At 38.0% G+C, this 23401-nt stretch overlaps 1 long non-coding RNA gene across 14 annotated transcripts in view; it reads left to right on the top strand.

Annotated features, from left to right (window-relative positions):
- LOC131403854 (uncharacterized) overlaps positions 1-23401 on the top strand; it is a 132414-nt gene that overhangs the window by 80887 nt on the left and 28126 nt on the right. For 5 of the 14 annotated variants that reach the window (XR_009219580.1, XR_009219578.1, XR_009219577.1 and 2 more), the window contains one exon: positions 10898-10977. The exons of 4 other annotated variants lie outside the window; for them this stretch is intronic. This is a non-coding gene — a long non-coding RNA (uncharacterized LOC131403854). Of the gene's footprint in view, positions 1-9489; positions 9642-10897; positions 10978-13870; positions 14113-23401 lie in introns of those variants that run through there. 5 more of the 14 variants (XR_009219582.1, XR_009219584.1, XR_009219581.1 and 2 more) reach the window with 5 other exon arrangements.

Genomic DNA, 23401 nt, shown 5'->3' with positions numbered 1-23401 from the left:
TTGATATGTGTGTCTGTTTTTGTACCAGTACCATGCTGTTTTGATTACTATCGCTTTGTAGTATGTTTTGAAGTCAGGGATTGTGATGCCTCCAGCTTTGTTCTTTTTTCTCAGATTTGCTTTAGCTATTCGGGGTCTTTTCTTGCCCCATACGAATTTTAGGATTCTTTGTACTATTTCTGTGAAGAATGTCATTGGGATTCTGATTAGGATTGCATTGCAATAGATGCAAATCAATCTACAGATGCGAATCTCTAGATTGCTTTATGTAGTATGGACATTTTAACTATGTTTATTCTTCCAATCCATGTGCATGGGATATCTTTCCATTTCTTTATGTCACCATTGATTTCTTTCAATAATGACTATAAAGTTTTATAGACATTATTTATAAAACTATTTTATAATTTTATATAATAGTTTTATAAAATTATTTATAAAACTATAAAGTTTTCATTGTATAGGTCTTTCACCTCCTTGGTTAAATTTATTCCTAGATATTTTATCCTTTTTGTTGCGATTGTAAATGGGATTGTATTCTTGAGTTCTCTTTCTGTTAGTTCGTCATTAGAGTATAGAAATGCAACTGATTTTTGTAAGTTGATTTTGTACCCTGCGACTTTGCTGTAGTTGTTGATTATTTCTAATAGTTTTCTAATGGATTCTTTAGGGTTTTCTCTATATAAAATCATGTCATCTGCAAACAGTGACAGTTTCACTTCTTCATTGCCTATTTGGATTCCTTTTATTCCTTTTTCTTGCCTAATTGCTCTGGCCAGAACTTCCAACACTATGTTGAATAACAGTGGCGAGAGTGGGCACTCTTATCTTTTTCCTGTTCTCAGAGGGATGGCTTTCAGTTTTTCCCCACTGTGTATGATGTTGGCTGTGGGTTTGTCACATATGGCCTTTATCATGTTGAGGTACTTTCTTTCTATACCCATTTTGTTGAGAGTTTGTATCGTAAATGGATGTTGGATCTTTTCAAATGCTTTCTTTGCATCTATTGAGATGATCATGTGGTTTTTATTCCTCATTTTGTTAATGTGGTATATCACATTGATTGATTTGCAGATGTTGAACCATCCCTGTGTCCCTGGTACAAATCCCTCTTGATCGTGGTGTATGATCTTTCTAATGTATTGCTGTATTCGGTTTGCCAATATTTTGTGGAGTATTTTTGCATCTATGTTCATCAGTGGTATTGGCCTGTAATTTGCCTTCTGTGTATTGTCCTTGTCTGGCTTTGGTATCAGGGTGATGTTGGCCTTGTAGAATGTGTTAGGAAATGTTCCATCTTCCTCTATTTTTTGGAATAGTTTGAGAAGGATAGGTATTAAATCTTCTTTGAATACTTGGTAAAATTCTCCAAAGAAGCCATCTGGTCCTGGACTTTTATTTTTTGGGAGATTTTTGATTACTGTTTCAATCTCTTTACTTGTGATTGGTCTATTCAGGTTCTCTATCTCTTCTTGATTCAGTTTTGGGAGGCTATATGAGTCTAAGAATTTATCCATTTCTTCTAGATTGTCCACTTTGTTGGAATATAGTTTTTCTATAGTTTTTCATAGTATTCTCTTATAATCCTTTGTATTTCTGTGGTGATTGTGATTTCTTCTCTTTCATTTCTAATTTTATTTATTTGAGCCTTCTCTCTTTTTTTCTTGGTGAGTCTAGCTAAGAGTTTGTCAATTTTGTTTATCTTCTCAAAGAACCAGTTCTTAGTTTCATTGATCCTTTCTCCTGTTTTTTTTGGTTTCAATTTTGTTTATTTCTGCTCTAATTTTTATTATTTCCCTCCTTCTGCTGACTATGGGCTTTGTTTGTTCTTCTTTTCCTAATTCTGTTAGGTGTAGTTGGGGATTGCTTTTTTGGGATTTTTCTTGTTTGCTAAGGTGGGCCTGTATTGCTATGAATTTTCCTCTCAGGACCACTTTTGCTGCATTCCATATGAATTGGTATGGTGTATTTTCATTTTCATCTGTCACCAGATATTCTTTGATTTCTCCTTTAATTTCTTCAATGATCCATTGGTTGTTCAGTAGCATGTTGTTTAGTCTCCACATCTCTGTCACTTTCCCAGCTTTTTTCTTATAGTTGATTTATAGTTTCATAGCATTATGGTCAGGAAAGATGCCTGTTATGATTTCAATCTTCTTAAATTTATAGAGGTTTGACTTGTTTCCCAAGATATGGTCTATCCTTGACAATGTTCCATGCGCTTGAGAAGAATATGTAATCTGTTCTTTTTGGATGGAGTGCTCTATATATATCTGTTAAGTCCATCTGGTTTAGTTTTTCATTTAAGTCCACTATTTCCTTATTGACTTTCCGTCTGGATGATCTATACATTGATGTATGTGGGTGTTAAGGTCCGCTACTATTATTGTGTTGTTGTTGATATTTACTTTTAGGTTTGTTAATAGCTGCTTTATGTACTTTGGTGCTCCTGTGGTGGGTGCATATATATTTATAAGTGTTATGTCTTCTTGGTGGAGTGTCCCTTTTATCATTATATACTTCCCCTCTTTGTCTCTCATTACCTTTTTTATCTTGAAGTCTACTTTGTCTGTTATAAGTATGGCCACACCTGCTTTCTTTTGTTTGCCATTAGCTTGGAGTATCATCTTCCATTCCTTTACTCTGAGCCTGTATTTGTCTTTAGAGCTGAGATGTGTTTCCTGGAGGCAGCAAATTGTTGGGTCTGGTTTTTCAATCCATCCAGCCACTGTGTCTTTTGATAGGGGAATTCAATCCATTTACATTTAGAGTGATTATTGATATATGAGGGCTTAATGCTGCCATTTTATCTCTTGTTTTTCAGTTGTTATGTATTTTCCTTGTTTCCCATCCCATGAATTTTGGACTGCTAATTCAGTTTGGTGGCTGTCTATGATGGTTTTCTCTTTATTTATCATTTGTGTCTTTGTTCTGATGTTTTGTTTAGTGGTTACTGTGCAGTTTGTGTAAAAGATCTCATAGATGAGATAGTCCATTCCCTGATAGCCTCTTGTTTCCTTAGTCTAAGTAGGTTTCGTCCCTTTCCTCTTCCCTTTCTAAGTTGTTGTTGTCACAACTTATCCCATTATGTGTTGTGAATTTGTGGTTAAAATGAAGTGATAATATTTATTTTTGATGTTTTGTTTTCCTTTATCTTTAGAGTTATAATTAAGTGTTTGCTGATCTGTTCTGATAGAGAGCTGCAATTTTGGATTTTGTCTGCCTATTTATCTGCTTGCTCAAGGCTTTGTAAACCCTTTCTTCTTTTCTTTTCAGGTACGAGGGCTTTCTTGATCAAACTTGTGGGGGGGGGTGCGGGTCTTGTGGCAATGAACTCCCTCAGCTTTTGTTTATCTGGCAAAGTTTTTATTTCTCCATCATATCTGAAGGATATTTTCACTGGATAGAGTATTCTTGGCTGAAAGTTTTTGTCTTTCAAAATTTTGAATATATCATTCCACTCTCTCCTCGCCTGCAAGCTTTCTGTTGAAAAATCTGCTGAAAGCCTCATAGGGCTTCCTTTATAGGTTGTTCTCTTCTGCCTTGCTGTCCTTAATATTTTTTCTTTATCGTTGACTTTTGCCAGCTTTACTAACATATGTCTTGGAGAAGGTCTTTTTACATTGGTGTACTTAGGAGTCCTGTTGGCTTCTTTTACGTGTTAATTCCAGCTCCGTCTCCAGGTTTGGGAAGTTCTCAGTTGTTATTTCTTTGAACAAGCTCTCTGCTCCTTTTTCCCTCTCTTCTCCCTGTCGAATACCTATAATCCTTATGTTGCATTTCCTAATTGAGTCAAATATTTCTTGGAGAATGTCTTCATTTCTTTTTAGTCTATGTTCTCTCCTCCTCCATCTGAAGCATTTCTGTCTTCCTAGCCTCCAGATTGCTAATTCTGTCCTCCATATTATCAGCCCCATTGTTTAAGGACTCCAAACTTTTCTTTATCTCATCCATTTTGTTTTTCATCTCTAACAGTTCTGTTTGGTTTTTCTTTATAGTTTTGATCTCGTTTGTGAAGAATTCCCTCTGTTAGTAATTTGGTTCCTGATTTCATTGAACTGTCTTTCAGAATTGTCTTGTAGCTTGTTGAGTTATCTTAGGATGGCTGTCTTGAATTCTTTGTCATTTAGATCATAGATTTCCATGCCCTCAGGGTGGATTTCTGGGTGTTTGTCTTTTTCCTTCTGGTCAGGAGTATTGATATATTTCTTTAAACCATTTGATGGAGTGGATTTGTGCTGATGCATAGTGATAGTTTCTGGATGCAGGTTCCACCTGCTGCCACTTGAGGGAGTGCAGGAGCTGTGTAGTCTGAGCCCACTGCTGCGATCCCTGTCAGGTGTGGCTGTCTGAGCCTGGGTCACTCCTTGGGATCACAGTGGCCCTGTGGGATCTCCCACCAAATGGAGAAGTAGTCACATGGGGGGCTCAGGGCTTCTGCCGCTTGCTCCCATAGACTCACAGAGCTGTGCTCCCTGCTTCAGGGCCACAGCGGTACTATGGATGTTCACAGCAGCTGGGAGCTTGTTTGCCCAGATTGGAATCTCAGTCTCCCTCGCCCTCTGCTCCTAGGTCACACCAGCCATTGTGCTTGGTGGGCGAGACTTCCCCTCCACGACTGAGCCAAGGCCACTCCCTGGGACCAGGTGGGATTGTAGATTCTTCCACCAGATGAGAGAGTGATCACACGGGGGCTCAGGGCTACTGCCGCCAGCTCCAACAGTGACATCGAGACACGCTTCCCCCTTTGGGGCTGCAGCAGTACCATGGGTGTTCACGGCAGCTGGGAGTTTGTTCACCCGGACTGGGATCTCAGCCACCCTCTACACCTAGGTTGCACCAACCATTGTGCTTCATGGGTGGGACCTCCCCTCTGGGACCGAGCCGAAGCCCCTCCCTGGGACCATGGTGGGGTTGTGGTTTTTCTCACTAGATGAACGAGTGATCACACTGGGCTCAGGGCCATTGCCGCTTGTTCTCACAATCCTGCTGAGACACTTTTCCCCCCTTTGGAACTGCAGCAATACTAGGGGTGTTCATGGCAACTGGGAGCTTGTTCTCCTCAGTAGCAGCTCAGTCGCCCTCTGCTCCTGGTAGCACTGGCCTTTGTGCTTGGTGGGTGGGGCTTCCCCACCGAGTGCAAGCCTGTGCTGCTCTCTGTGGACTGCATGGCCCTGAGGGCTCCCCCACTAGATAAGGAAGTGATCACATGGGGGGCCCAGGGCTGCCATCACCTGTTTCCACAGTCATGCTGAGGCATGCTCCCACCCTTGGGGCCACAGCAGTGCTATGATTGCTCCAGCCAGGAAAGTAGTCACACACGTGCACTAGGCTGCCTGGAGTCCAGAGGGTGCTCACCTATCTTCATCACCTCCTGGGGGGATAGTCCATCCACCTTCAGATGTACAGCTGCTTGGGTCTCTCAGGCATCCTGGTGTGCTGTGTGGGTATCCTCCACTGGTTGATGAATGTCCTTTTAGTTGTAGTTCAAAGGGGAGAGACACAGGGAACAGCTCACTCCACCATGTTCCTGACGTCCTCTCTAGTAGTTTTTTAATGGACTCTTTAGAATATATATATAATTTGAAAATAGAGGTAGCTGTAATTCTTCCAGTCCAATATGGATGTGCTTTATTTATTTTTCTTGCTTAATTTCTCTTTCTAAAACTTACAGGACAATTTTTAATAGAAGTAGCAAGAGCAGACAACTTGGTTTTGTTCCTGATCTTAGGGAAAAAGTATTGAGTCTTTCACCATTAAGTATGATGTTAACTGTGAGTTTCATATAGATGCCCTTTTTTAGATTGAAGAAGTTCTCTTCTATTCTTAGTTTGTTGAGTGTGTTTATCATGAAAAGGTGTTGGATTTTGTCAAATGTTCTTTCTACTTCAATTGAGATGATCATGTGGCTTTTCCCTTTTTCCTATTAATGTGAATGATTTTATGTTGAACCACCCTTGCATTCCTGACAAGTCGCACTTGGTCATAGTGTATAATATAATTTTTATATGTTGCAGAATTTGGTTTGCTAGTATTTTCTTGAGGACTTTTCCATCTGTATTCATAAGAGATATTGGTCTGTAGTTACATTTTCTTGTGATATTTTTGTCTGATTTTGGTATCAGGGTAATACTGGCTCATAGAATGAATTGAGAAGTGTTGCCTTTACTTGATTTTTTGGAAGAGTTTGAGAAGGACTGATATGAATTTTCTTTGGATGTTTGAAAGAATACATGAATGAAGCTGAGTCTAGTTTCACTCAGTCTAACTGAGTTCTACCTGAGTCTTTTCTTTTCGGGTAGTTTAAAAATTACTAGCTAGATTTCACCACTTGTAATGGTTATCTGTTGCTGTCATAACTTATTACCATGAACTTAGTGGCTTAAAACAAAATAAATTTTTATCTCACAGTTCTTTACGTAAGATGTTTGAGACACGTCTCATTGATCTAAAATCAAGCCATAGGCAGGGCAGTGTTCCTTTCTGTAGGCTTTAGGTCAGAATAAGTTGCCTTGCCTTTTCCAGATCCTAGAGAATGCCCACATTTTCTCATGGTTCCCTTCCTCCATCTTTGAAAGCAGCCTTAGCATACAGAGGCATAAAAAATATTTAAAACAATGAATTTTTGAGATATATGGATGCCCAGTGGTTCTCTTTAGGGGTAGAAGTAAATATTTTCTTCTTAGACGTTCGCATTTTTTTTTTTTTTTTTACATCGCATTCCTTAGACTTTCTTTCCACAGTCCCTCTAATGGACCTCAACTGGGAAAGGATCTCTACTTTTAAGGGCTCATATAATTAGGCTGGGCCCATTGGATAATCCAGGATAATCTTCCTGTCTCCAAATCCTTCATCTTAATCACACTTGCAAAATCCCTTTCTCCAGGTCAGGTAACATATTCACAGGTTTTAGGGATCATGATGTGGACATCTTGGGAAAGGGGACGTTATTCTTCTAACGACATGTTTAAAAGTCTATTCAATTTTATATGCATTGATTTATGAGACTTCTTAAATTAGTCTAAAGGACAAAGGTGAAGAAATATACAATTACATTGTCTTTTGTAATTACCTACATAATTACCTTTACTGACACATTTTTTTTTAATGTGTGTTGATTCAAATTACTGTCTTGTGCCAATTTCTTTCAGCTTGAAGAACTTCATTTAGTATTTCTTGTAAAGAAGATGTCCTAGAAACAAATTCTCTCAGTTTTTGTTTACTTGGGAATACCTTTATTTCGCCCTCATTTTTTAATGATAATTTTACTGGATATAAGATTCTTGGTTGACACTTCCTGCACTTTGAAAATGTGATCCCATTGCCTTCGGTTCTCCACTGTTTCTGATGAGAAGCCAGATATTAACCTTATTGGGATTCCCTTGTACGAGATGAGTCATTTTCCTCTTGTTGCTTTCCAGATTTTCTCTTTATCTTTCAACACTTCAACCATGGATCTCTTTGAATTTATCCAGTTGGAATTAATTTCGTTTTTTTGAATGTGTAAAGCAATGTTTTCCATCAAATTAGGGAAGTTTTCAGCCATTATTTCTTCAAATATTATTTCTGTCCCTTTCTTTCTCTCCTCTTTTTTTTTTTGGTATTCCCATTAGATATATGTTAGTGTATTTAATTGTATCCCACATGTCTCTGAAGCTGTGTTAATTTTTCTTCATTGTTTTTACTCTCTGTTCTTCAGATTGTATAATCTCTATTGATCTCTCTTCAAGTTTGTTGTTTCTTCCACTAGTTCAAATCTGCTTTTGAGCCCCTCTAATAAAGTTTTCATTTCAGTTACTGTACTTTTCAACTCCAGAATTTTCTTTTGTTTTTTAAAATAATTTTTGTCTCTTCATTGATATTCTCTATATGATGATACATTATCATTATATATCTTTTTCATTCTTTAAGCATGGTTTCTCTAAACTCTCTCTATATATTTATAATAGGTCATTTAAAATCTTTGTCTGCTAAGTCTACCATCTGGACTTCTTCAAAGGCAATTTCTATTGCCTGCTTTTTTCCCCCTGAGTATGGGTCACACTTTCCTGTTTCCTTGCATATCTTGTTAGATTTCATTGAAAACTAGACATTTCAGATAGTATATTGCAGTAATTCTGGATACTGACCTTCCCAAGGAGTTATTGCTGTTGCTTGGTCATTTGTTTATATGCTGAGTGACTTGACCTAAATTCTGTAATGTCTTTTTCCCTTGCCATGTGCAACCTCTGACACCCCTGCTAAGACTATTCTTTTGCTTTTTGTTTTTCTCTTATCCGAGCTATCTAGGAGAACCCTCTGGTTTGGCATAACAATTAATTGATTAAAGTTTTGCTTAAGCTTCCTTATTTAGTTAGATTTTTATCCTTTACTGTTGGTATACATGTGTGCTTGAAGGCTGCTATATCAGTTCAGGGAGTTTCTATGTCTTTTCTGTCCCCTCTTCAGCCTGGTACTATTCTCTGATTTCTCTGAGCTTTAGTCTCTGATTTCTCACAGGAAAGCACAGCCTGGGCGTCACACAATCTTCCAGACTTCCAGGATGACTGTGATATTATTTTAAATCCTGGCTTCTTAGGTGTCAACCCTGGATGAGAGTATTGTTCACTCCGTGTTTAGTCAGAAGTTGTGTTTAAGCACCGCCATAAAGGTATCCAGATTTAGGTAAGGAGAGACTTTATTGAAGAGATTATTGCAAAGTGGAGGAAAGGGACTATTGTAACAGGGAGGATGCAACAACTTTAGCAACAAGCATTAGGCAAAAGGAGTTTTTCTTTTACAGGGAGGAGTAAACAAGGCTAGAAAGAACTTGATGTGGGTAAGGGGAATGAAAGGGTGGAGTGATGGGATAGCGGATCAACGAATATTTTATCTTGATGTCAGCCTATTTTCAGGAGGGGCTGTTTAGGAGAAGTTGTATGCTGGCTCAGAATGAGGGTAGGTCAAAGTTCAGGGGTCTGCAGGAAAGAGAGAAACTTAACCAAAGTTTGGTTAACAAGTACTTTGTTCAGATTTATCAGTGGGGACAAGCAGTTCAGCAAATATTTAAGAGGCAAAGAATGGGAATTTGGAATGTCTGTGTCTGGTCTTGTCATAGGTCAATGAGGGGGACATATGTGAGTCTTATCTAAGTCATATGGGAAAGGGTGTTCCTTTGCAGTAACTTATTTCCAGAACACAAGGAGTGGGGGATTTCTTTAACCATGACGGTTTTCCAGGATGAGAGGGTTCCAGTAAAATTCAAACTTGTCAGCCTCTGTTGCCATTCAGACTTTCGCCCTGTGTTAATGGGTCTGTGTATCATTTGGGAATGCTGTCAAGCTTGCCCCACATCCTGCTGTGTTTGCCCCTGAGTGGGTGCAGCCTGGTGCACGCAGAAAGTCTTTCTGACACTTAGAGTTCTCTATTTCCTGTTACAAATAACGTTATTCTCCTCAGGCAGGGCTGAGAACCTCTTCACCCTTATGACCTGCCTTTCTCCCTGGACAGAATCCCTGTGCTACCATACCGGAGCTGGGGGCAGAAATCTGCTTTTCCCAAAGTGACATCTGTAATCCACTATAGGCACCAGAGTGTGTGTGTGTGGCAGCTCTTGGTCTTCTTGGCTTGCCTTTCTGGGCATTGAATCTCCACCCTAACAGGTGCTGGGGCAGAGGTGATGGGCCCCAGTGTCCACCACCTCCTCCGCCTGGGGCAGAGTGGGGATGAGATGGGGGAAGAGGGACCAGGGTCACCTTTACCACACCTGCTTGGAATAGCGGTTCTGTGGGGGCTGGGGGAGGGAGGAGTTCAGGGAGGGATGAGAAATGCCAGCAGTTGCTGCTCCTGGGATGATATCATAGACCCTAGGATCTGGGGGAGAGGGATCCCTGTCTTCTTGGCTGCCTATCCCTAGGGTAGAGCTTTTATAATGTGGAGCTGGGGAGTGGAGGTAGGTAATGAAATGAGGTTGGCTCAAATTCCACAGACTCTCAGTGTTCTTACCAATATTGAGTAGCTTTTGTTGAGTGAATTTTTATGCATTTTCTATATACTCTTGTGACAATTTCCAGAGAGTTTAAGTGATTGTTTTTTATAATTTTCACCAGTGGAATTGATATTTTTCTGGGGAGAAGGTCAACCAAGCTCCTTACCCCATTCTTTTAGAAGTATCACAGCAGTTTATTCCTACTCTGGCTTCTTCCACTTTTTCCCTTCTAACTTCTCTAGTTTTATTTGAGTAGCTCCAAGTTTTTACCTCTTTCAAACTCTTCCCAAATTACATAGAGATCTGCCAGCTGCCCTCTACCAGGTCAGACCATAGTTTTCCCACAACTACTTTTCTGTGTTAACTATTGATGGATATTCATAGACAATCAGTCTTCTAACTTTTCAGAATTCCATATGAAAATATTTACTTCTAGCCCTAAAGAGAACCACTGGGCATCCATATATCTCAAAAATTCATTGTTTTAAATATTTTTTATGCCTCTGTGTTTTTTGCACTCATATGCCTGCCTCAATGCACTCTAGTTAGAATATAAGTTCTTAGGTGACAAAAACCAGACCTACATCTTTCTCTCTGTGCAAAGCCTTGCACAGTGTCATTAAAATAAAATCAGTGTTAAATGCCTGAGTTAGATTTTGACTGTGTTTAAGCATGGGGTAGTAAAAAGAATCTTTCACACCAAGTCAAAAAAATTGGTCTCAAGATGAAATAGGTCCATTACATAACAGTCAGCCCCCTCATCAAACATGGGGTAAGAGTTCACTCATTCACAATCATTCATTCAACATAGATTTACTGAACTCACATCATGGGAACAATACTTGCTTTCCCTTCCTCATAATGTTATGATGATTTTCCAAATGAAACAATAATGATTGTGAAAGATTTTTTTTTGTTTTTTTTTTACAGCTATTAAAATGTGTAGATGCAAAATTCTGACTCCAATTACAATGTGTGTGGAGGGTTTCCACAACACTAAGCAATTCTTGGACACCAGCTGGGTGTCATATACTTCAACTCGATTCTGACACTATCTACCTGGAGATGGTGTCAGATCCCACAGGTTAAGGGTTCAGTGATACAAGACTGCACCCCGCCCCTTTCAGATGCCAACTGTAAGTCCAGGTTGTCACCTGTGCTTCTGACGGACTGGCTATAGATCGGAGGTTCCAGTGACCGCTCCTTGGGTTTGATTAATTCACTAGAATGCTCACAGAACTCAGAGAAACATTTACTTATTAGATTATTAGTTTATAACAACCAGATGGCAGAGGTGCATAGACCACGGTATGGGGAAAGGACGTGGAGCTTCCACACTCTTCACTCTTGCCAAACAGTCACGTGGTCACCAACCTGGAAGCTCTCGGAACACCCTCCTTTTGGCTTTTATGGAGGCTTTATTACATAGGCATGGTTGATTAAATCACTGGCCATTAGTGATTGAACTCAATCTCCAGCCCCTCTCCCCTCTCCGGAAGTCCACAGGATTTTGACAGAGAATAAGGAGATTGCTTGTGTATAGAGTCCTGCTGCATATGTGACATTTCTGTTCATTACTCACTCACTGGGTAGGTTTGATTACTGCTGTGGCCAGATAGTCTGGGAAAGAAAAAGGAAATAGATGGGCCAAAGACCTTTGATATATTAGAGTACAATAAATGACAGCAGAAAGTAAACAGCCATCTGAGGGGGCTGGGATAAGAAGTGGTTAGCACACGCCCTGACAAGTTCTGCGGCTGCTTGATGAATTTCACACTGGCCTTTTCAGAAAGGCAGAGAGTTCATTTCCTGGAGGAATAAAATATTTTCACACAGTTTCCTCCACAGAACAGTTAGATAATTAGGAGGGATGATACAGGTCAATCATATATAAATACTAATGATAGCCATTAATTAATAGTAGCTCAGGACTTCATGTTTATTTTTATTTAATCATTACAACAATCCATATAGGTATCATAATCTTCATTTTAGAGCTGAGAGAGTTTAAATACCTAGACTAGGGTTGCACAGCGTGTAGGTGGTGGATTAGAATTCAGATCTAGATGATTCTAATTCTAGATGTCATGTTCTTTGCCTACATCTCTGATTCCCAAACACCAATCCTTGATCAGTGTTTCTTCATGTCAAAATTTTCCTTGGTTTACTGAACATCTTTCAGAGAAATTCATGACTCTATGTTTGATAAATCTTTGTGACAAAATTGAAAATTGGATATTCTATGTCTGTTCTTTCTTATTATATTGTAAATTTCTGCTTCATGAAATTCAAACATTTTTACACCATACTGACACCATGAGTAAACAAATAAACAAAACTTAAATGCTTATAAAAATTGAATCTCTGAAAAATATTACTTCTAGGGGCCACGTTATTCTTTTATACACAAATGTTTAAGTCACTCATACTCTTAAATGTACTAAAACCATAAATATACCAAGAGGACATGAGAAAAGCTCAGCATTAAGCGTTAAGCTTCCTTTTAAAATTATTGATGTTTACAGCATTTGCTGTTACAGTAAAACGCTCGCTAATTGTGATGACTAGAACCCACCTGCAACACGTAGACATCCTTTGAGGAGGCACTTTCCCTTCCCCTTTGTCTGAGCGCGCACATGGCATTTCCTAGGGTTCTTTCCGTGAATTCTCCTTTGTGTGCTGTCACTGAGGCTTTCATCCAATTCGTGGCTGAAAATATTAAAGTGGTTGCTTAGAAACGCTGAAGTGGGAAATTTATGAGTTTTCAGAAGGTTGCATTGACGTGTAGGGGTAGCATATGGTGATCTGACATGTTTTGTTCCCTAGCCAAGGAGAGGAGTAGCCTTCTGTGATCTCTCTAATTATTTCATGGCACTTTAAGATGCCAAGCTGAATTTAGAAAACAGCAAGGCATTAGGGCTAAGGAAAAATAGAGCGTAATTTTTGTTTCCAGTACTCATGACGGAAGTATTTGTTGTTCATTTTTTAAAATTGATTGGAATGTTTTTAGAAATCTAAAAGCAGAGGATAAATTTTATCCAAAGGATAGAATCAAAAGCTCATTATTTTGGCTGAAATAGAAACAAAGCAAGAATGTTAATGTGGAAAGAAAAAAAGACAACAACGAAATGCAGATATTTCATAAGGAAGAGTTATGGTCCTAAAAGAAAATTTTAACGTATCAAAATCCATTTAATAATATATACTGGGAGAGAATTCAAAATTTTTTTCCAACAACTCAAGAGGAGTTGGATATTAGGAGACAGAATCAGGGAAGACAAATACAAATAAGAAATTAATATATGATTAAGGAATTGAAACCCTAGTAATGCATAGGTGTTAATTTGTGTTATGGCACCAACTTGGTCTTGGGGGAAACATCATGAAAATTTTGGATGAACGAAATGAAATGAATAATTCATTCATTTTCTCATTCTAAAAATGTTCACCACAAGCCAACTATTTCAGGAAAGATGTTAGGCTCTAGGGATAAAAAGAAGAGAAAGACATGGACTTTCCCCTCATAAAACTTCTAGTTTCTGAGACACAGGCATATAAGTCAATGTGGAACCCTATATGGAATGTATAATAATACAAATGTACCATGGGGCTTTGTGAACATAGGGGGCCACAATATGGTCATGGAAAATTAGGAAGACATAAGGGTGGGCTAATTACCATAATAATTCTAAACTATTGTGGTTTAACACAGTAGGACTTTCTCTAGCTCATGTGTTTCTATATATTTGATATACTTGGTGGGGCCCCTCTCACTTGGTGTTTTAAATGCTCCCATCCTATGGCTCTGGCATCTCCTAGGGCCTCAGAGTCCACTGCTGGATCCTGTGCATCAGGCAGGAAACAGGGGACAAGAAGGCCTGTAGGTCTTTTTTTTTTTTATAGGCTAGGCCTGGAAGTGGGACATAGTCTATTGACCACAACTTAGTCACATGGCCGCATCTAACCTCAAGGGAAGCTGTGAATTAGGAGGAATACAAACAAGTTTGTTGACTAATTGCTTATGACAGCTTATTGGAGAAGATTTCATCTCAACTGAACTTTAAAGATGTGAATCTGGCATTCAGATGAAGAAGATTGGGTAAGAACATTCCAGAAAGAGGGGAAAACATGATAAAAGACATAGATGTAAAAAACTTAAGGGACATTTTAAAGACCACTGTTGTTGGAGTATAAATTGCAGGTCCTGATCAATGAGAGATGAAGCTCCACTGCTGATGTTTTTTCCTGTTACACTTTCAATGTATATCCAGTTGCCTACCTGACATTTATCCTCTGATGACTCAAAGGCTTATCAAATTCAACCTGTACTAAACCAACTCCAGGATCTTCTACTCCGCTTCCTGATCTTTGCCCTGGCCCCCTTCAAACCTTCTCCTCCCTCATCCTATCACAGAAATAAAAAATTGGGATAGACTGATGGTTGCCTGAGATAGGGGGTAGGAGGTGGGCTAAATGAGTGAAGGGGGTCCAAATGTACAATTTCCAGTTATAAAATGAATAAGCCATGGGGATGTAATGTACAGCGTGGTGACTATAGTTAATAATACTGTATTGCGTATTTGAAAGTAGCTAGGAGAGTGGATCTTGAAAGTTATCACGAGAAAAGAAATTTTGTAACTATGTATGGTGATGGACGTTAACTGGGCTTATTGTGGTGATCATTTTGCAATACTGAATCATTACGTTGTATACTTGAAACTAATAATGTTATGTCAATTATACCTCAATAAAAATAAATTTTAAAACATTGGAAATGATCCTTGACATCTCCCTTCCCTAATTCCACAAAACTAATCTATCACTAAATCTTACATATGTTAAATTCAAATTTTTCTTGAATATGTTCATTTTTCTCTATTTCCACTCTACCACTCAGCTCCAAACTAACATCATCCATTGCTAGATCTATCACAATAGGGACCTAACTCATCTCTACTCTTGCCATCCATTTTTTCCTCTGTTCAGTCTGTTATACACAGTGATACATTAGAAACCAGGCCCATTACCAGCAAAATGACTTGCATTTATTTGGTGCTCACAAAGTACTAGGCATTGTTCTACATAAATTGCATTGATAGTCTTATTTAGTCCCCACGTAGTTACATATAGTAGCGTCTATTCCCATTTCATTTTATAAATGTAAAAACTGGGGTTTGGAAGGTTTAGGTCATTTGCCCAAGTTCATACACCTATTAGGTCTGATTAACTTTAAAATTTGGTGGTCTGTTTCCCGAGCCTATGTCCTAAATCACCATGCTAAATTTTCTCTCAGTGCAGACATTTAAAAGATTTATTTATTGAGTAAATGAATAAGTGAAGAAAAAGTGGCAGATTGACAAGTGCCACATATAATGGAGGGTCATGTTAACACATTTTATCTTGTCCATGTGGTGGAAAGGAATGGTTACCTTTTTTTAAGAAAGCAATGATATAGATCTAGAGATTTGAAAGGTGTCTTCATTACATGCATGGAAAATGGAATGGAAGGGGAAGGTTTCAAGGCAGAGAGTAATTTCATTAGAGTATGAAAGAAATGGGCAAGGGGAATAAGGGCAAAATTATATCAGAAAAGGTTAGAGATTCTTTCAAGTTCTTGATGGCATATTCCCTCTTTGTCTCCTTCGTAGTCTCTTTCCTTCCCCAATATACCACCTGGTCCAAATGCAACATTAATTGTATCTTTCAAAAACAAGTTCAGTGTTGACAGACTTTCTAATGGTGAAATGAGGCATCGTATGTAGAGTGACGACCCAACACAGTTCTTCAAGAAAATGAAATTCTTTCCTTCATCTTCTTCACATTCCCTCCTCAAATGACCTGGATACGAGAGAGAAATGAGTGTAAAGTTACCACAGACTTGAGCTTAGAAGAATAAGCAGTCACAAAAGTATTAGAAGATAAGGATAAAGTGTCCAAGCTTGGAGAACTTTATTTTCTTGATTTTAGAAGATGGAAAAGTCAGTGAATGTATTTTAATTTTGCCTAAGTTTTGCTTATTCTGCTTAATTCTGGTCAGAGCTAATGGTTTCAAATGATCCCAAATGGCTCTAAAATTTGGTTAAATATAAGCATACATGCAAATGAGAATAGAAGAGTATGCAGTTTTAACTATTTATGTAAATGATTTCAAATAGACATAGCATTTGAAATCTCTCTTTCCCCCTGTGTGTGTGTGTTTGCGTGCGTGAATGTGTGTATGTGTACCAATAATCAAAACGAATTTCTTAAACAGAATCTATCTTGGGATATTTACTCTGATTAATATGATATGACAATGTATCAGAGTAAATAACGTGGTAAAATATGTTGGGCTAAATTTCTAGTTTCTACTTTTTTTTTTGTGAGGAAGACTAGCCCTGAGGTAACATCCGGTGCCAATTCTCCCCTTTTTTCTTGAGGAAGATTGGCCCTGGGCTAACATTCATGCCCATCTTCCTCTACTTTATATGGGACGCCGGCACAGCATGGCTTGACAAGTGGTGCGTTGGTGTGAGCCCGGGATCCAAACCTGCAAACCCCGGGCCACCGAAGTGGGTCGCGCGCACTTAACTGCTTGCGCCACTGGGCCGGCCCCTCTAGTTTCTACTTTAAATGCCACAAATCTATTCCTGTAAATAGGATTTGGGATAAGATAGAAAGCCTAATGTATAACAAGCATATTCAATGAATACATCAGACATGTAATCACAAAAAATGCTAAAGACACAGGTTCTGCAAAATGTTATGCATTTTTGCTGACCATGTAGGACCTGCATTTTCTGAAAATATAGAGTTCCTCTGTGTGTTATTTAACTTTCAAAGCAATGAATTACAAGGACTAGGGTTATAGAATGAATTCTTCATAGTAGAGAATCTGGGAAGTGACAAAGAAGGAGAGAATGGCAAATGGGAAGGGAGATTTCCTCTATGTTCCTCTCTCTGTAAATGCATATTTCTAGTGCAGGAAGACCACTTAGCTGAATAATTTATAATTATTCTGTTAGCATGAAGTTCATCAGAGAAAAATAAATGAAAATAAAACTCGCATGCACTATTACAATTCTTTCTCTGTATTTTGTGTTGACTTTTTTTTTTTTTCAGGGAAAGATTCGCCCTGAGCTAACATCTGTTGCCAGTCTTCCTTTTTTTTTAACTCCTGAAAGCCCTAGTACATAGTTGTATATTCTATTTGTAGGTTCTTTTCATTCTTCTGTGTGAGCCACTCCCACACCATGGCAACTGACAGATGGGTGGTGTGGTTCTGCAGCTGGGACACGAATCTGGGCCGTTGAGGCAGAGAGCACAGAACTTTAACCACTAGGCTATCAGGGCTGGCTCTGTATTGACTTTTGATACTTGTATTTTTCTCTCTAATTTTAGATGATTTATCCACTATTAATAACATCAGTAAATTCTGATAATTTAAATATTTTAATAATTATCCTGTAGAGAAGGAAGAACTATTCCTCTACCCTCTAACTTCTTCTGGCTGATCTAAGAGTTAAAGAATTAAATCGACAAAAGACAGAATAACAGTGGAAAATCAAACAAAGTTTAGTAACATGTATACATGGGAGAAACCCAGGAAAACTGAGTAACTCACCAAAATGGCTGAAGCCACCACCTTAAATACCATCTTTAGTTAAAGACAATGGAGGATCTTGGGGGTAGTGGTTTGGGACATCAAAGGGGAGGAAGGCAATCCATATGAGGTGAAAAAGCAAAAGTTTGGTAAACAAATGTTTGCCATACCTTGCAGAGACAACGGAACATGGAGAGGACTTTGATTCAACGCACCTTGCTAGGTTCCTCCCTGTCCATCACACCTAGTTCATACTATACTATAGTTCCTTATGGTACTAGTTCCTTCCCAGAACAGACCTTCCATCTTAAATTCTTTTAGCAGTTAGGGGGAAGGTCAAATTTCTTTCCGAGTCTTTTGTTCTTAAAAATAATCAAGCCAAAGAGACACACTTTGGGGTGGCAAATTCTGATCCCCCACATTCCCAACACGAATGTGATTAAGAACAAATATAAATAAAATAAGAGAATCATGATAGTTTCTTATGTGAGAAAAGTAAGTGAAAAGAAATTAATGTTTGGACCTTTGTCACTGAATAATAATAATAATCAATTTGGGGGGTGGGGGTGGGTGAAATGGGTGAAGGGAGTCAAAAGGTACAAACTTCCAGCTATATATAAAATAAATAAGTCCTGGGGTGTAATGTACAGCATGGTGACTATAGTTAATAATATTGTATTGTAGATTTAAAAGCTGCTAAGAGAGTAGATCTTAAAAGTCCTCAACAGAAGAAGAAAAAATTTTGTAACTGTGTGTCCTAATGAGCGTTAACTAGAGTTACTGTGGTGCTCATTTCGCAATACATACAAATATCTAATCATTATGTTGTACACTTGAAACTAATATAATGTTATATGTCAATTGTATCTCAATAAAAAATAATAAAATAATATTACGATCCACAAAGCAAAGTCAATTGGAGTTGTCAAGAACTTTAACATTTTTAGATGTTATCTGAAACATTTAGAGAGGAAATGACATAATGTCTGGGATTTGTTTTAAAACATACCAACAGACAAATATAAAAGAAAAACGGGAGAATAAACGAAACCGTCATAAAAAATGTTGATTGGTGTTGAAGCTTAATGTTGACTTTGTTATATTTTTTCTATGTTTGAAAAATTTTACATTGAAATTAAAAAAATAAAGTTAAAATAAAGCTCTTCAGCAATGTTAGGTTGCATAATCATCCATCAATATATGTACGGCAATAAGGTAAATGTTGTTGATGACAAATATATCAAAATTGAAAGAGTATGGTAGAAAAGAAAGAGCAAAACTTTAGATGGAAACAGACCTGGATGTGATTGCTTCCTTTTATCTTTGCCTACCAAGTGACTTTGGGTAAGGTCAGAGTTACAATTTTCCCTTATATAAAATAAATATAATATTTTTTTGCAAGGCTAGAATGCGATGGTCTTTGCAAATGGCTAACAAAATGAGTGGAATGTATATTAAACTCTATAAATGCTTCTCATAGTAATTGTTCATGATGATGATGACAATGTTGATATTGTTAACACTCTAATTTCAGAAATCTCATTTGGTCTTGGTTTAAAAATCTATTAGGTCAAATGACTCTAATGATCAAATGATCTAACATTTGGTCTTAACTCTATTGGCATTGATGTCTCCAGAAAAGGAATCATTTCACAGATCTTTCCACAAGAGATAAAGGTCTCAAATAGTCTTTCGTTCAACAAATATTTATTGAGCTTCTACTATACACAGGTCCTGCTCTAAGAGTTGGGAAGAAAGCACTAAACAAGATACACGATGCCTCTGTCCTCAAGTGATTAATATGCTAGTAGGAACATGGCATTATGATTGAAAACATAAAAATTCAGTCACTTGAAGTATTGAAATATACAAAATTAAATAAATTTCAATCATTGCAACATGATTGATAACATATAAATATTAGTTATAATCAATGCAGAAGCATTGGGTGGAAAAATTTCAATACCATCAAATTCATACCAAAATCAACATTCACAACTAAAAGGGAGATTCACTACATTTTTCTAAATATCATAACCAATCAAACCCATTTTTGGTTTATTTCTTCAACATTTTCTTATTACATGTTCTATTATGTATTTTCTGCATGTGCCATAAAATAAATAAAGCAAAATATTTATAAAATATGATAAATTTTAGTTATTTGGTAAAAGTGAGTCACTTTATTTCTATTATTTACGTTCTAATCTTACCCATAATTTCCTTATAAATATTGCTGTATGTGTTCAAAAAACCTAAATACATGGCATAATTTTGAAGATATGTATAATTTTAAATCATCTGTTTAAATGAAGCTACTGGATATTTACCAGTAAATTATTAAACAGAATAATAGGAATAATGGTTTATTTCCTCCCCCATATGTAGTAAAGTTATATAGACAGGCAAATCATCAGTAGGACCGAAAATCTCTGTGCTATCATTTTCAAATTTCTGTGACAAAATTGCTCAATTTCTTTAGCCCAGTTTATGCGGCAGCATTTCTAGAGTAATAAGGCAGGCAATTATTTAAAAGTCTGACCTGTGGTACATTTATTATGTTATGAATGTAACCTACTTATAATGTGACTCTTTCTTTTACTTCCCATTAAGTAATTTCTCCCTACCTTCACCCTAATTTTAAGAAAACCACCAGATTTTCTGTTTTGAAAGAAAGTGTCACATAATTAAAAAATTATGTGCCTGAAAGAAAAACATAAAAATACTCTCATATCATATTTATTTTCAACTTGCATTATGATTGATTATTAGAATGTTATGAGCCTAATTAACATCTTTCTCTACATTAACTTTTATCTTTATAAGTACAATTGTTACTGTAGGTCTTTGTCATTGTGGGCAGCTATTTATTTTTAAAATTTAAATAGATATCATGATGATCTTGGCAATGTTGACAAATCAAGGATTTTCTGTCTTTGGTGACTTACAGGAGCCTTTTCTAAAAATATTAGTAAAAGCTTTAGCCATCTGAGCAGGTAACCTTAACTTATTATAACAGCTGGAAATACAATTTGGATCCAACTATTCTTTGATAAACTAGTGAGTTTTGCATTATCATACCTGTATCATGGCTAAAATTTTAAAAACAAAAGCTAGAAGATCTCTGCACCTGTCTATATGTTTATGTATGTCTATATATGTAAGTTATAGATGTGTGATATTTTTCTATCTCTGGATGATATATTGCCAAAATTAATTTGTAAAGAGCTCTATTTAATTGGCTCAAAGACAATCATGTATATAAATCAAGTATAGTCTCAGAAATATAGAAACTAACCCAAAAGTTTTTCAAGTTCATGTGATCTAGGATAATCTTCACTAAATAAGAGCTAGTTTAAGTTTGTTGGTTTAATTAAAACAGGCATGTCTGTAGAGTTAACAGCATTAAATACTTTTATTCTGCCTATCAGGTTCTGAATATCAGCTTCCAATATGGCCAACTTCTGACCATAGAGCTGCTTAAAAAAAAAATCCTTTTAAATATCTTATCAAGTTTCAGCCAGGAGAAACAGTAAATGTTCTTGACAGTATTGAACAATACCATGGGGACAAGAGCCATCTCTAAAGAGAGTGTAAAAGATACTGTCCTCCCAAGACCCAGAGCCACTCCCAAAGACAACCAAAAGAAAGACTTAGATGATTCCCCTGAGAGCTGGCAACAGTCAGCAGGACCATCGCAGCAAATGGAGTGCAACTTACACTTATGTACAGCCATATCTAGCCACAAATGGGGTGCCACTTACATCTCTGTTCATATTTTGGGGGCCCCCAACCTGATGGTTGCCAAGCCAAGTTCTCAGGACACAAAATGAGACAAACAAGAAGGAAATAGCTGTCCCTGGGAAAGAAAGGACTGATAACCAATGTTTTTCCTGCCAATCTGAATTTGGAAAGGAAGGGACAGCATAAAATTTTACCTTCCTCTCTCGACCAGTCACCACAGACAGAGATCAGGAGAGCTGACTGGTATGAATTCTTACCCTTTGCCAGTTTCTGCCAGTTTTCCCAGGATGCCACCTGCAGGCTTAGGAGCGAGTAGGGTGTCCCAGTGGGTCTCATCCAGGTCACCAGAAACTGTAGAAGAGGGAAAATAATTTTCCCTGTACCCCCTCCAGGGCACTTGTAAATGGATAAGCTTACCTAAGATGGTTAAAAGTTCTCCACTGTGGCCACTGTAATTCAAGAAGATCTTTGGTGAGGATAACTTACTCATTCAGTATTAAAACAAAATTTTATTCACCTGAGGCCTCACACTGGCCCCAGTCTAGTTCAAGTTGGACCCAGTCCCACCCCAAATCCAGTCTGGTTTCTAAATAGGACCCAGTCTGACTCCGGACCCAGTCCAGTTTTTAACTCAGATCCAGTCTGACTCCAGCCAGTTTCTAGACCCAGTCCAGAAAAAAAAAAAAGCTCAAATGAAGTCTGAAAGCTTATAACAAAAAAGCAGTGGAGGTAGGATCCAGGATCCGAGAGGAACTTGCCCGTGCCCTCCAGGGGCAGCAAGAAAGCAGTGACCTCAAGGGGCTTAACAGGGTCCCACACCTTGTTGCTCAGCGTGCCTAGGGGCCACCGGGAGTCTCCTTTGCTTTCCTCTTCTGACACCAAAACTGTTCAAAGATAATCTGAGGCATATTAAAACATTAAGAGTTCACTTGAGTAAAAATCGATTCAAATCAGGTAGTGTCAAACCAGAAGTGCTTAGGAGTGCTCCCTGGTGGGACAGTTCTTCGCTTTACTGTGGGCTCCCAAAAATGAAGAGGTGATTATAAAACATATGGAATAATCAATTCATAAAATATTCACTGAGTGACAGGTGCCAGCCTTAAGCCTGGAGCTGAGGATTTAAAGACGAATGAGGAAGTCTTTGCCCTTCTATAGCTTACAGTGTGGTGGAGAGTTTGTAGGACTTCAAGTGGACGGTCAAAAGTGAATTAGGGGAAAAGCAGAGACCGGAAATCTTGCCCCATCTCTCAGGCTGCGCAGCACGTGGTACAGCTGCATGTGTGAAGTTTTCTTTCTGTTAGCTCACAAATGGTGAAGCCCTCTGCCCTTTCTGAAGGACGAAACTATTCTGAATGCCTGCGCCCAACTCCATTTCACTCTTGGCTTAAATTGTTTTAGGAGGACATCTCTCTTTCCTAAACTATCCTTCATGCCGGGAAAGGACTAAAAGCCCTGCTGATGCCGGGTAGCCAGAAATTCAGGGAAAAAGTAAAACAAGATTTTGTTGATTGAGCACTAGGAAGGTCGCATGCGCCTCAGAGCACGGGCCAGCTGCTCAAGTTCCGGCAAGGCTCGCAATGACCCACGTGCCTGAGTTGGCTGGCGCTGACTGGACTTTTCCTCACGGCATGGCTGGGACTAGAACAGATTTGTGTGTGTGTGTGTGTGTGTGTGTGTGTGTTTTAAATTGGTGTGTGTACTAAAAGTCATGAAAAAGTTCAAATATATGTACAAAAAATTCTAAAGAAGCCCATGAATGCAATTAGAAAATTTCCCCTGTACAGATGTATATATTAGCTCTTTCAGTAATTACCTTCAAAAGAACTATATAAGAGAAAAGATTGGGTAAAATACAGTTAATAGCTTCTCCCACCACTCAAATCGAATGTCGAAATAACAAAGAAATTAAGAACTGGCGTGGATAACTGTCCTTCATTATGGCAGTCTATAAGCCACATCTGGAGGACAGAAGGCTCTCCAGTGAACACCCTCCCACTCGTGCCCCTTCATCACACTGTGTGAACACAGAGACCTTTCAAAGCAATGAGTGGAAAAAGTGGGCCCATTAGCTGAGAAACTGAATAGGTGATGTTTTATTTTTCTTTACC

This window comes from Diceros bicornis, unplaced genomic scaffold (genome assembly GCF_020826845.1).
Source record: "Diceros bicornis minor isolate mBicDic1 unplaced genomic scaffold, mDicBic1.mat.cur scaffold_93_ctg1, whole genome shotgun sequence".
In the NCBI taxonomy this organism is placed as follows: Eukaryota; Metazoa; Chordata; class Mammalia; order Perissodactyla; family Rhinocerotidae; genus Diceros; species Diceros bicornis.
Note: the sequence above shows the minus strand (reverse complement) of the source record. Positions and strands in the feature narration are given on the sequence as shown.